At 44.5% G+C, this 14,726-nt stretch overlaps 4 non-coding genes across 4 annotated transcripts; all 4 read right to left on the bottom strand.

Moving 5' to 3' along the window:
• Positions 1-5,482: 5,482 nt before the first annotated feature.
• On the bottom strand, positions 5,483-5,554 carry TRNAD-GUC (transfer RNA aspartic acid (anticodon GUC)). The gene has a single exon. It is a non-coding gene; the product is annotated as a tRNA-Asp (tRNA).
• Positions 5,555-5,917: 363 nt separating this feature from the next.
• On the bottom strand, positions 5,918-6,003 carry TRNAY-GUA (transfer RNA tyrosine (anticodon GUA)). Its single transcript is given in 2 exon segments — positions 5,918-5,953; positions 5,967-6,003. It is a non-coding gene; the product is annotated as a tRNA-Tyr (tRNA).
• A 6,610-nt stretch (positions 6,004-12,613) lies between these two features.
• On the bottom strand, positions 12,614-12,685 carry TRNAD-GUC (transfer RNA aspartic acid (anticodon GUC)). The gene has a single exon. It is a non-coding gene; the product is annotated as a tRNA-Asp (tRNA).
• Positions 12,686-13,048: 363 nt separating this feature from the next.
• On the bottom strand, positions 13,049-13,134 carry TRNAY-GUA (transfer RNA tyrosine (anticodon GUA)). The gene is given in 2 exon segments: positions 13,049-13,084; positions 13,098-13,134. It is a non-coding gene; the product is annotated as a tRNA-Tyr (tRNA).
• Positions 13,135-14,726: the final 1,592 nt, after the last annotated feature.

Genomic DNA, 14,726 nt, shown 5'->3' with positions numbered 1-14,726 from the left:
CAGGCCCAGGGTTTGCACAGACTTGAACAGATCCAGCTCTGCTTAAGAGGCTCAGCACTGGTTCTGTAAAGTGTCCATCCCTGGCCAGCCACAGTGCACGTGAGGAGCTGCTCATCCGGTTCTGTGCTCTTGTGCAACAAAAGGAAAGTAAAGTGACCTGATTTCTAAAGTGTTTGCTATTTCCATATGTCACCTTCATAGCACCGTAAATAACCAGTATTCATAGCAGCCACTTTATATACCTTGTGAGGGAAAAGCGTTGAGCCCACTCGGCTCGGATTTAAGAATGTGACCTGTAAGTCATGCTCAGGTACCAGCAGGGGGCACTTTACTAGTGAGCCATCTTGGAGGCTGCCCATGACTGACTCTGCCCTAGCCCACCCCACCTTTTTGAGACAAGCATCTGTTGTGAAAACTCCTCGTCCCCCCCTGGCTCCCAGCAAAGGCCTGACAGCCATCATCTCACCCCTGGAAGCACCTAGAAACTCTGCTGCTAGGCGCTCTCGAGCACAGTGTCAGTCCCACGGCTGCCTGCGTGTCTTTGACTTCTTCAGGCATCCCTCGCGCTTCCACATAAAGTGTAGCTCGTGACACGCATCACCAGAAGGGAGATTATGGTTGGGGCATAGAAGCTAGACCCCAGGCGCTACATTACATACCCTGCACTGATGCTACAGCAATTGGGCATCGTCATTTGAACGTATTTGCCCTGGTTAGTCAGCGCAAATGTCTTTTTATTTAGCACGTTGATATGCCACAAATGTCATCACAAAACAGGATCAGTACAAGTGTAACATATGCATCCCAGAAATGCAGAAGCGTTGGTTCAACACTGCAATGTATGTAATCCCCCCCCCCCCCGGACTGAAAAATGCACTTAAGGAGCAAACACTTTTTTTTTAGCTCAAATCACTCAGCTGTGTTTTTATAAAACATTACTGGTTTCTTGACAGCAGTGTGAATGATGACCCGAATTGCAGTATGAACAGGGCCTGGCTATTGTTGGCAGCTCTTTCATGGCAGTACCACAATGGCTCCAGATGACAAACAAGCCTTGGTAAAGCTAATAGATCTTGCCTATGTGGGATCTATTGGTTTTGTGAATGTTTTTTTAGCCACATTGTACAGCAGCTCTGGCTTCAGTGCAGCATGGATGAATGTAAAAAAAAGCACTATGAAGTGATCAATGCTGGCTGTGTCATATACAGCTTTTTTCCTTTACTTTCAGCCATGTTGCAGCATGGCTAAATCACTGGCAAAACCAGTAGCTATCACATAGGCGATACCTATTGGCTTTGCCAATGCTTGTGTTCCTTGCCATTAATAACCTGACATCTGAAAAACATCAGGACTTTTACAAGGAGACGTGCACACTACAGGATACTGTCATTTCACTACTAACGCACCTCATGCTTGTCAATGGAAGGTTCCATGGTGTAATGGTTAGCACTCTGGACTTTGAGTCCAGCGATCTGAGTTTGAATCTCGGTAGAACCTGCTGTAGTTTTAATAATTTAACATTCATTTCTTTAGTTTTGTATTATTTTAAAATTTTCAGTCCCGTACTAATTACAAGCGAGCTAATATCTTTTGCACAGTTTACATCATCTATGCGTTGCTTATCTTGTTTATTTGAAATATGTTACTATATGGATGATATCAATTAAAATTGTAGCACAGAAGTATCGCTCGTCATATATATTAATAATGCAGAACAAGTTAGGTGGTCATAGATATTAATAATAATGCAGAACAAGGTAGATGGAAGTGTTAAAAGTGGTTCCGCCCAGTTTCAAACCCGCGACCTTTCACGGGGGCAGCGAACGTGATAACCACTACACTACAGAAACTCGCGGGAGCTGATGTCGCATGTACATTATACTGAGAATTATAAAGGGGTGGGGCATTGGGGGTGACGAGCAGTGAGGGGAGTGCACTGTGCACTCCCCTCAGTGCACATGTGTGTTTGGCCGGCCATCTGGGGCACACTGCTGCCGGGCTGGAGAGAGCAGGCACAGGCTCCCAGTCTGTCTGGGAGCACCGTGGCTGGGCACTCCCAGCCAATCCTAACGCTTCTCTGAGCAGCGTCAGGATTGGCCGCAGGGCAGGCTGGGAGCCTGCTGCTGACGGAGGAGCAGCGGTGCGACGGAGCAGGTAAGTTTTTAGTTTTTTAACTTTTTAATATTGTTAATATTCTCCTTGCCTCCCCACACCCCGCTCTCCACCCCACCTCTGGTAACCCCTGTGAGTCGCGACTGCCACTTAGTCAAGGAGAGTTATCTTTCCCTTAGAGTCCACTCTAGTCAAGGGGGCAAAAAGATTCTGAATCTCTGCCTAACTGAACAACACTTTAATCACCCCAGAGCCTTCCAGTAGCTGACATCACACCCAAAGAAACAATTACTAACAAGACACCATTGTGAATTATGTCCAATTCACTTTTATCCTCTTCTGAACACATCTGCTCCACCTTGGATTACATCCATGCCCAGGAATATAGTAAGGGAGCCGTTCTTGTAGCTCCTTGTTACCAAGTTTCGTCCTTGGCAACCCAACTCTCTCTTCCTTACCTATCACCTGCAGACGAAAGAAAAATAGCGCACAAACAAAGCAAGTTTCATGTTGAAATTAAACATAGGAATTGGCAGACCTTAACTCCAGCTTGAACAATGGAATGGAAGCACATTTTAGTTATGTTTTTACAAATGCAATTGTCTTAAACACAGTAAATGATGAGTGACTATAAAATATATCATTTGTTAAGATACCAAGGTATAAATGCATCTGGTTAACATTTCATAAAAGCAGTTTATATCTAACAAGTGTAATATCACTCACAAAGGCACCATAATGTTGTGGTCTTTTAATGCATCACATTTACATGGGTATAGTTTTTCACACAATATATGAAGGTAAATGCTGTCCTTCTCTTCTACCAAAGAAAGCATAAAGGCACAGCCATGTTATGCTCTGTCACACCCATTGCTGTGAAACATCTGGTGGAGCCCTGGGGGTGCATCTGTAACGTAATGGGTATTTGTAAGGCACGCAATCACCTGCAAGGGTTTCCTGGCGCTGAGCAGGCGTGTGTGTGTGTAGCCCTGTCTAAGGTAGGTTGGTTTATTAAAAACGCAGGTCTTCAACTTCTTGCAGAATTGAAGAAGAGAATAAAATGCTCTTGTGTGAAATGGGAGTCCATTCCATGCTTTAGGAGTGATGCAACAGAACACCCATCCTCCTGATCTGGTTCTCTGTATGTATGGGATGTGTGTGAGTAGGAGCCCTGAGTAGATGGAAGTCTCTTGGTGGTTGTGGAAAGAGAAGCAACTGGTCAAGTAGGTGGGGCCTACGTTGTGTTGTGCCTTGAATGTGTATGTAAGGTGTTTGAAATTAGTTCATTTCTGTTTCGGGAGACAGTGGAGCTCTCTGAGGTATGGTGAGATGTGAATTCAGAGCGGGAGGTTGAGGATGAGTCTGGGTGCCAAATTCCAGGTAGTTTTCTAGTGAGTTATCTGATGTTTCAAGCATAGAGAGCATCCCCGTGGCCCAACTTGCTGCTAACTTGGTCATGAGTGGCAGTTTTCTAGTGTTGCTGGCTGTGGATTCTAATGATGAGTATTGTCTGCTTTCAAGCCCTGCAGGAGGGTTGCCACTTTTTCAGAGAAGAATTCTAAATATTTCTGTCTAGACTCAGGTTACGGAAGGTCCGGGAGATTGTATTTAAATAGTAGTTTGTGGAAAGTTGCACTCCACTCTTTCGGACCTTCATACAAGGAGTAAAACTTTCCTCTTAGCAGTGAACTTACAGCCTGTGATAGTATTCTCTCAGTTCTGAGACTCACACTGAGTAGGGCTTTGAGAAACTTGTTCCAATAAAGAAAATAAAGACGGACTGAAGGGGGCTCAGAAAGAAATGAGGGGTGAAGAAAGAAAGAAGCTGGAATGTGGAGGGAAATAGATTGATGTTGTTAAAGTAATGTTTTATTTTACCAAGTTTGAGAGGGTTTAAAGTTTGACTACTCAGCACTGAAGGTAATGGATATCAAACAAAAAGTCACTGTGGAAACCTGGGATCTTTAGAGCTTCAGTCTAACGTCCTAGCCAAGAGCCCATGGAGGGGCTCTGTTGTTTTGGAGAGCTCACAGGTATCTTTACAGGTGTCCAGGTCTCTCATCACCTCCCCCCTTAGTCTGAAAGAAGCCTCGCCGGGGGTCGCTGCTCTCTTTACAGCAGTGTGGACCAGACATCACCACACAGGCTTAAACCTACGCTTTCGCCGACTGACCAAGATATACAAAAAGCCAGAATAAAACACCAGACATGGAAGACACACTGCATTCATGGAGACCACGAAGAAAGAGATACTGCACATTAAATAGATTTACATTAAATAGATGGAGAATACTTGACGGAGACACAAACTATTAAAACAAGCATTTGCAATGCAACGGGTCTCGCGTTTGCTCATGTTACAGCTGATCGCGTTGTAAACTCCTAACCCGACTTTTCACCTATCGGGCAAAAGTGCATTTATGTACATAACCCGAAAAAGTGAAGTTAATTATGTAAAGTGCTCGACTTCTGCCAAGCGAGATCGCGCTCGTGAATGAGAGAAAAAGAAGTCCATGAGCCCGATGGAAAACAGCGAGCCTCGCATGTTTTCTGTACTTGGTCGCTGCGCTGGAGGAGGGCGAGCCACCGGAAAAGGCATGACCTATGCGTGCCTTCGACTAATGAAAGCAAGCGGATTTTATTAGGCAAGCCCACGTACCAATAAAAAACACTGACGTGACGTTGACAGGGCTCCGAGCCCTTTTCTAAACACTAAAGCGTCTCGCTGCGATACGCATGCGCGAGCGCATGCAACGCAGGCTCGACCCTAAAAACATGAATAACCAATACACTACCCGGAAGCCTACGTTTCTTCGTTACTACAACTTGCATTCACTCCAATTTCAGAAAAGTACGTTCGTTATTAAAAAAGATACAGTTTGGTTCTAATTGTTTGTATAGATGATATATAGTTTTAGTTGAAAATCAGAGGCGCAACTAGAAAAAGTAATAGTGATGAAGCTTATAATACATTTGAAATTAACCATGACGCGATTACGTGGAATTGATAATCAAGCAAAACAGCCAGTACCAATTGTTCACCACATAGTACTTTGTTTTTCTGTAAATATTAAACATTCGCTGTCGACTAAGTGGTCCATAACTTAAAATCAAAATGTACAAATGTGTTCCCAAAACTTGATTCCTTCATGTTGAAAGCTTTCTCTGTTGGATTTCCAAGCCTGCCAGCTCTGCTAGAGGCGCCTCGGTGTTGGTATTTATTACAATTCTATATGCTGCCACTGATCATATTATACAGTGCACTTCATATACATTAAATCGCAATACTTCTAAAATGTCGAGATTGTAAACGAAACAAATAACAAAATGTATTTCTAAAGTGTAAACATGGTTAAGTCATAAACATAGTCTCCCCGTCGGGGAATTGAACCCCGGTCTCCCGCGTGACAGGCGGGGATACTGACCACTATACTAACGAGGAACTGATGACTCCCTGGTACCTGACCTCCTACTGATTGTTCTACCTGTCCCCCTGCTGGGGGCGCTGCACCCACAGAAATGTCAGTGTTGACCCCATCTGTGCAAGGAAAGAGCCGCTCTCTTTGTATCACTGATTTACAGCTTCCTCTGCACAGACTCCTCCTTTTCTCTCTCTGACAGTCACTGGGATCAGCGGCTGCACCTCCGTCCATTTCTGCTCTGGCTAAATTCACTTCTTGGTGCCATCTGAGAAAAATGGGGGAGACAAAAACAATTGTCAAGCTCTAGCGTCGTTGCTTCAAAACATGGCGTATTTTAATTTCAGAATGTGAAAAGAAATATGAAGAGCAAATACGAAAAAAAATCCTTCGAGCCGGATTTGAACCAGCGACCTAAGGATATCAGCTTCACCACTACAGTCCTCCGCTCTACCAACTGAGCTATCGAAGGGACGGAAGCATCATGTGACTGCAGCCTTCAGGTTATGTACCTGCCAGCAGTGGGGCCCATGGTGATCATGTGTATGTGTGCTGGGCATTTAAAGACCGAGGTCACATATCAAGCTGTGTCTTCAGGATGCATGCTGTTTATTTTCAGATGCCTATCTCATTCTCCAGCATCACAAACCTACAATCAGCATCATTTCATCTACCACCGGAGTACTTTTTGGAAACTCATCGCACAATAACTACAAAGGGTGACTCTGCATTTTAATTGGCAAGGCGTGCTTTTCCTCTTCATTTGCGTACTCTGGAAAACACATGCCGCTTTAGCAATGCACATTTTCAGTGCTTTTCTAATATCTCAATATTTCAGCAGCAAGCATGGGGGAGGGCTTTCTGTTGAAGTCAGTCATACAGCCATTGTCTTTCCATCTTGATTACCTTTACTTAGAATTCAAAAAAATAAATGTGTCTTGTCGCAGACGCACAAAGTGATTTCTCAGCATTCTCAATGGTTTATTAAAAATAATGGGAACTAACTTTCTTGAGAAAAGTACAGCTCAGGAAATAAAATGGCAAAACCATCACAACAAGTATGTCGGCCAATGAACTCAGCAGGAATGCTGAAAGTTGTGTAGATTCTTAAACTTTGGAAAGCTTGGCGCTCAGTGTAAGAATGATAGGGAGTGTGCGGTGAGGATGCAGGCATGTTGCCCCCCCCTGTGATTGGTGAAGGCGTGAACAATGACAATATTAACACTTACCAGTTTTACATAAAAAACCTTGCTCTAGTGCAAGGGTGCCCAACATAAGTCCAGTAGAGTCGGATCCATGCCGGATTTGCAGGATATCCACAAGATATATATATGATTGCCAGAAATGAACAACAGTTACATATTAAGCTCGTCCGAGGTCACCTTGAAAACCTGGCATGGACGACCCCGCCTCCCACTGCAATGGAAACCATTCTCTAACACACAGGATGGGGGGAGTGATACTGCTTCCTACCTGGCCTCGTGCAGGAAGGAAGCCAGAGACAGTGTCTGTTAAACTCACTACAAACAGTGGCAACTTGGAACGATTTCACATTTAAGGCTGCACCCAACATTGTCTGCAGCTTGCCAGGCTGTGAGCAGGCCCAGGGTTTGCACAGACTTGAACAGATCCAGCTCTGCTTAAGAGGCTCAGCACTGGTTCTGTAAAGTGTCCATCCCTGGCCAGCCACAGTGCACGTGAGGAGCTGCTCATCCGGTTCTGTGCTCTTGTGCAACAAAAGGAAAGTAAAGTGACCTGATTTCTAAAGTGTTTGCTATTTCCATATGTCACCTTCATAGCACCGTAAATAACCAGTATTCATAGCAGCCACTTTATATACCTTGTGAGGGAAAAGCGTTGAGCCCACTCGGCTCGGATTTAAGAATGTGACCTGTAAGTCATGCTCAGGTACCAGCAGGGGGCACTTTACTAGTGAGCCATCTTGGAGGCTGCCCATGACTGACTCTGCCCTAGCCCACCCCACCTTTTTGAGACAAGCATCTGTTGTGAAAACTCCTCGTCCCCCCCTGGCTCCCAGCAAAGGCCTGACAGCCATCATCTCACCCCTGGAAGCACCTAGAAACTCTGCTGCTAGGCGCTCTCGAGCACAGTGTCAGTCCCACGGCTGCCTGCGTGTCTTTGACTTCTTCAGGCATCCCTCGCGCTTCCACATAAAGTGTAGCTCGTGACACGCATCACCAGAAGGGAGATTATGGTTGGGGCATAGAAGCTAGACCCCAGGCGCTACATTACATACCCTGCACTGATGCTACAGCAATTGGGCATCGTCATTTGAACGTATTTGCCCTGGTTAGTCAGCGCAAATGTCTTTTTATTTAGCACGTTGATATGCCACAAATGTCATCACAAAACAGGATCAGTACAAGTGTAACATATGCATCCCAGAAATGCAGAAGCGTTGGTTCAACACTGCAATGTATGTAATCCCCCCCCCCCCCCCGGACTGAAAAATGCACTTAAGGAGCAAACACTTTTTTTTTAGCTCAAATCACTCAGCTGTGTTTTTATAAAACATTACTGGTTTCTTGACAGCAGTGTGAATGATGACCCGAATTGCAGTATGAACAGGGCCTGGCTATTGTTGGCAGCTCTTTCATGGCAGTACCACAATGGCTCCAGATGACAAACAAGCCTTGGTAAAGCTAATAGATCTTGCCTATGTGGGATCTATTGGTTTTGTGAATGTTTTTTTAGCCACATTGTACAGCAGCTCTGGCTTCAGTGCAGCATGGATGAATGTAAAAAAAAGCACTATGAAGTGATCAATGCTGGCTGTGTCATATACAGCTTTTTTCCTTTACTTTCAGCCATGTTGCAGCATGGCTAAATCACTGGCAAAACCAGTAGCTATCACATAGGCGATACCTATTGGCTTTGCCAATGCTTGTGTTCCTTGCCATTAATAACCTGACATCTGAAAAACATCAGGACTTTTACAAGGAGACGTGCACACTACAGGATACTGTCATTTCACTACTAACGCACCTCATGCTTGTCAATGGAAGGTTCCATGGTGTAATGGTTAGCACTCTGGACTTTGAGTCCAGCGATCTGAGTTTGAATCTCGGTAGAACCTGCTGTAGTTTTAATAATTTAACATTCATTTCTTTAGTTTTGTATTATTTTAAAATTTTCAGTCCCGTACTAATTACAAGCGAGCTAATATCTTTTGCACAGTTTACATCATCTATGCGTTGCTTATCTTGTTTATTTGAAATATGTTACTATATGGATGATATCAATTAAAATTGTAGCACAGAAGTATCGCTCGTCATATATATTAATAATGCAGAACAAGTTAGGTGGTCATAGATATTAATAATAATGCAGAACAAGGTAGATGGAAGTGTTAAAAGTGGTTCCGCCCAGTTTCAAACCCGCGACCTTTCACGGGGGCAGCGAACGTGATAACCACTACACTACAGAAACTCGCGGGAGCTGATGTCGCATGTACATTATACTGAGAATTATAAAGGGGTGGGGCATTGGGGGTGACGAGCAGTGAGGGGAGTGCACTGTGCACTCCCCTCAGTGCACATGTGTGTTTGGCCGGCCATCTGGGGCACACTGCTGCCGGGCTGGAGAGAGCAGGCACAGGCTCCCAGTCTGTCTGGGAGCACCGTGGCTGGGCACTCCCAGCCAATCCTAACGCTTCTCTGAGCAGCGTCAGGATTGGCCGCAGGGCAGGCTGGGAGCCTGCTGCTGACGGAGGAGCAGCGGTGCGACGGAGCAGGTAAGTTTTTAGTTTTTTAACTTTTTAATATTGTTAATATTCTCCTTGCCTCCCCACACCCCGCTCTCCACCCCACCTCTGGTAACCCCTGTGAGTCGCGACTGCCACTTAGTCAAGGAGAGTTATCTTTCCCTTAGAGTCCACTCTAGTCAAGGGGGCAAAAAGATTCTGAATCTCTGCCTAACTGAACAACACTTTAATCACCCCAGAGCCTTCCAGTAGCTGACATCACACCCAAAGAAACAATTACTAACAAGACACCATTGTGAATTATGTCCAATTCACTTTTATCCTCTTCTGAACACATCTGCTCCACCTTGGATTACATCCATGCCCAGGAATATAGTAAGGGAGCCGTTCTTGTAGCTCCTTGTTACCAAGTTTCGTCCTTGGCAACCCAACTCTCTCTTCCTTACCTATCACCTGCAGACGAAAGAAAAATAGCGCACAAACAAAGCAAGTTTCATGTTGAAATTAAACATAGGAATTGGCAGACCTTAACTCCAGCTTGAACAATGGAATGGAAGCACATTTTAGTTATGTTTTTACAAATGCAATTGTCTTAAACACAGTAAATGATGAGTGACTATAAAATATATCATTTGTTAAGATACCAAGGTATAAATGCATCTGGTTAACATTTCATAAAAGCAGTTTATATCTAACAAGTGTAATATCACTCACAAAGGCACCATAATGTTGTGGTCTTTTAATGCATCACATTTACATGGGTATAGTTTTTCACACAATATATGAAGGTAAATGCTGTCCTTCTCTTCTACCAAAGAAAGCATAAAGGCACAGCCATGTTATGCTCTGTCACACCCATTGCTGTGAAACATCTGGTGGAGCCCTGGGGGTGCATCTGTAACGTAATGGGTATTTGTAAGGCACGCAATCACCTGCAAGGGTTTCCTGGCGCTGAGCAGGCGTGTGTGTGTGTAGCCCTGTCTAAGGTAGGTTGGTTTATTAAAAACGCAGGTCTTCAACTTCTTGCAGAATTGAAGAAGAGAATAAAATGCTCTTGTGTGAAATGGGAGTCCATTCCATGCTTTAGGAGTGATGCAACAGAACACCCATCCTCCTGATCTGGTTCTCTGTATGTATGGGATGTGTGTGAGTAGGAGCCCTGAGTAGATGGAAGTCTCTTGGTGGTTGTGGAAAGAGAAGCAACTGGTCAAGTAGGTGGGGCCTACGTTGTGTTGTGCCTTGAATGTGTATGTAAGGTGTTTGAAATTAGTTCATTTCTGTTTCGGGAGACAGTGGAGCTCTCTGAGGTATGGTGAGATGTGAATTCAGAGCGGGAGGTTGAGGATGAGTCTGGGTGCCAAATTCCAGGTAGTTTTCTAGTGAGTTATCTGATGTTTCAAGCATAGAGAGCATCCCCGTGGCCCAACTTGCTGCTAACTTGGTCATGAGTGGCAGTTTTCTAGTGTTGCTGGCTGTGGATTCTAATGATGAGTATTGTCTGCTTTCAAGCCCTGCAGGAGGGTTGCCACTTTTTCAGAGAAGAATTCTAAATATTTCTGTCTAGACTCAGGTTACGGAAGGTCCGGGAGATTGTATTTAAATAGTAGTTTGTGGAAAGTTGCACTCCACTCTTTCGGACCTTCATACAAGGAGTAAAACTTTCCTCTTAGCAGTGAACTTACAGCCTGTGATAGTATTCTCTCAGTTCTGAGACTCACACTGAGTAGGGCTTTGAGAAACTTGTTCCAATAAAGAAAATAAAGACGGACTGAAGGGGGCTCAGAAAGAAATGAGGGGTGAAGAAAGAAAGAAGCTGGAATGTGGAGGGAAATAGATTGATGTTGTTAAAGTAATGTTTTATTTTACCAAGTTTGAGAGGGTTTAAAGTTTGACTACTCAGCACTGAAGGTAATGGATATCAAACAAAAAGTCACTGTGGAAACCTGGGATCTTTAGAGCTTCAGTCTAACGTCCTAGCCAAGAGCCCATGGAGGGGCTCTGTTGTTTTGGAGAGCTCACAGGTATCTTTACAGGTGTCCAGGTCTCTCATCACCTCCCCCCTTAGTCTGAAAGAAGCCTCGCCGGGGGTCGCTGCTCTCTTTACAGCAGTGTGGACCAGACATCACCACACAGGCTTAAACCTACGCTTTCGCCGACTGACCAAGATATACAAAAAGCCAGAATAAAACACCAGACATGGAAGACACACTGCATTCATGGAGACCACGAAGAAAGAGATACTGCACATTAAATAGATTTACATTAAATAGATGGAGAATACTTGACGGAGACACAAACTATTAAAACAAGCATTTGCAATGCAACGGGTCTCGCGTTTGCTCATGTTACAGCTGATCGCGTTGTAAACTCCTAACCCGACTTTTCACCTATCGGGCAAAAGTGCATTTATGTACATAACCCGAAAAAGTGAAGTTAATTATGTAAAGTGCTCGACTTCTGCCAAGCGAGATCGCGCTCGTGAATGAGAGAAAAAGAAGTCCATGAGCCCGATGGAAAACAGCGAGCCTCGCATGTTTTCTGTACTTGGTCGCTGCGCTGGAGGAGGGCGAGCCACCGGAAAAGGCATGACCTATGCGTGCCTTCGACTAATGAAAGCAAGCGGATTTTATTAGGCAAGCCCACGTACCAATAAAAAACACTGACGTGACGTTGACAGGGCTCCGAGCCCTTTTCTAAACACTAAAGCGTCTCGCTGCGATACGCATGCGCGAGCGCATGCAACGCAGGCTCGACCCTAAAAACATGAATAACCAATACACTACCCGGAAGCCTACGTTTCTTCGTTACTACAACTTGCATTCACTCCAATTTCAGAAAAGTACGTTCGTTATTAAAAAAGATACAGTTTGGTTCTAATTGTTTGTATAGATGATATATAGTTTTAGTTGAAAATCAGAGGCGCAACTAGAAAAAGTAATAGTGATGAAGCTTATAATACATTTGAAATTAACCATGACGCGATTACGTGGAATTGATAATCAAGCAAAACAGCCAGTACCAATTGTTCACCACATAGTACTTTGTTTTTCTGTAAATATTAAACATTCGCTGTCGACTAAGTGGTCCATAACTTAAAATCAAAATGTACAAATGTGTTCCCAAAACTTGATTCCTTCATGTTGAAAGCTTTCTCTGTTGGATTTCCAAGCCTGCCAGCTCTGCTAGAGGCGCCTCGGTGTTGGTATTTATTACAATTCTATATGCTGCCACTGATCATATTATACAGTGCACTTCATATACATTAAATCGCAATACTTCTAAAATGTCGAGATTGTAAACGAAACAAATAACAAAATGTATTTCTAAAGTGTAAACATGGTTAAGTCATAAACATAGTCTCCCCGTCGGGGAATTGAACCCCGGTCTCCCGCGTGACAGGCGGGGATACTGACCACTATACTAACGAGGAACTGATGACTCCCTGGTACCTGACCTCCTACTGATTGTTCTACCTGTCCCCCTGCTGGGGGCGCTGCACCCACAGAAATGTCAGTGTTGACCCCATCTGTGCAAGGAAAGAGCCGCTCTCTTTGTATCACTGATTTACAGCTTCCTCTGCACAGACTCCTCCTTTTCTCTCTCTGACAGTCACTGGGATCAGCGGCTGCACCTCCGTCCATTTCTGCTCTGGCTAAATTCACTTCTTGGTGCCATCTGAGAAAAATGGGGGAGACAAAAACAATTGTCAAGCTCTAGCGTCGTTGCTTCAAAACATGGCGTATTTTAATTTCAGAATGTGAAAAGAAATATGAAGAGCAAATACGAAAAAAAATCCTTCGAGCCGGATTTGAACCAGCGACCTAAGGATATCAGCTTCACCACTACAGTCCTCCGCTCTACCAACTGAGCTATCGAAGGGACGGAAGCATCATGTGACTGCAGCCTTCAGGTTATGTACCTGCCAGCAGTGGGGCCCATGGTGATCATGTGTATGTGTGCTGGGCATTTAAAGACCGAGGTCACATATCAAGCTGTGTCTTCAGGATGCATGCTGTTTATTTTCAGATGCCTATCTCATTCTCCAGCATCACAAACCTACAATCAGCATCATTTCATCTACCACCGGAGTACTTTTTGGAAACTCATCGCACAATAACTACAAAGGGTGACTCTGCATTTTAATTGGCAAGGCGTGCTTTTCCTCTTCATTTGCGTACTCTGGAAAACACATGCCGCTTTAGCAATGCACATTTTCAGTGCTTTTCTAATATCTCAATATTTCAGCAGCAAGCATGGGGGAGGGCTTTCTGTTGAAGTCAGTCATACAGCCATTGTCTTTCCATCTTGATTACCTTTACTTAGAATTCAAAAAAATAAATGTGTCTTGTCGCAGACGCACAAAGTGATTTCTCAGCATTCTCAATGGTTTATTAAAAATAATGGGAACTAACTTTCTTGAGAAAAGTACAGCTCAGGAAATAAAATGGCAAAACCATCACAACAAGTATGTCGGCCAATGAACTCAGCAGGAATGCTGAAAGTTGTGTAGATTCTTAAACTTTGGAAAGCTTGGCGCTCAGTGTAAGAATGATAGGGAGTGTGCGGTGAGGATGCAGGCATGTTGCCCCCCCCTGTGATTGGTGAAGGCGTGAACAATGACAATATTAACACTTACCAGTTTTACATAAAAAACCTTGCTCTAGTGCAAGGGTGCCCAACATAAGTCCAGTAGAGTCGGATCCATGCCGGATTTGCAGGATATCCACAAGATATATATATGATTGCCAGAAATGAACAACAGTTACATATTAAGCTCGTCCGAGGTCACCTTGAAAACCTGGCATGGACGACCCCGCCTCCCACTGCAATGGAAACCATTCTCTAACACACAGGATGGGGGGAGTGATACTGCTTCCTACCTGGCCTCGTGCAGGAAGGAAGCCAGAGACAGTGTCTGTTAAACTCACTACAAACAGTGGCAACTTGGAACGATTTCACATTTAAGGCTGCACCCAACATTGTCTGCAGCTTGCCAGGCTGTGAGCAGGCCCAGGGTTTGCACAGACTTGAACAGATCCAGCTCTGCTTAAGAGGCTCAGCACTGGTTCTGTAAAGTGTCCATCCCTGGCCAGCCACAGTGCACGTGAGGAGCTGCTCATCCGGTTCTGTGCTCTTGTGCAACAAAAGGAAAGTAAAGTGACCTGATTTCTAAAGTGTTTGCTATTTCCATATGTCACCTTCATAGCACCGTAAATAACCAGTATTCATAGCAGCCACTTTATATACCTTGTGAGGGAAAAGCGTTGAGCCCACTCGGCTCGGATTTAAGAATGTGACCTGTAAGTCATGCTCAGGTACCAGCAGGGGGCACTTTACTAGTGAGCCATCTTGGAGGCTGCCCATGACTGACTCTGCCCTAGCCCACCCCACCTTTTTGAGACAAGCATCTGTTGTGAAAACTCCTCGTCCCCCCCTGGCTCCCAGCAAAGGCCTGACAGCCATCATCTCAC

The sequence above is a fragment of the Pleurodeles waltl genome, unplaced genomic scaffold (genome assembly GCF_031143425.1).
Source record: "Pleurodeles waltl isolate 20211129_DDA unplaced genomic scaffold, aPleWal1.hap1.20221129 scaffold_236, whole genome shotgun sequence".
NCBI lineage: Eukaryota > Metazoa > Chordata > Amphibia > Caudata > Salamandridae > Pleurodeles > Pleurodeles waltl.
Note: the sequence above shows the minus strand (reverse complement) of the source record. Positions and strands in the feature narration are given on the sequence as shown.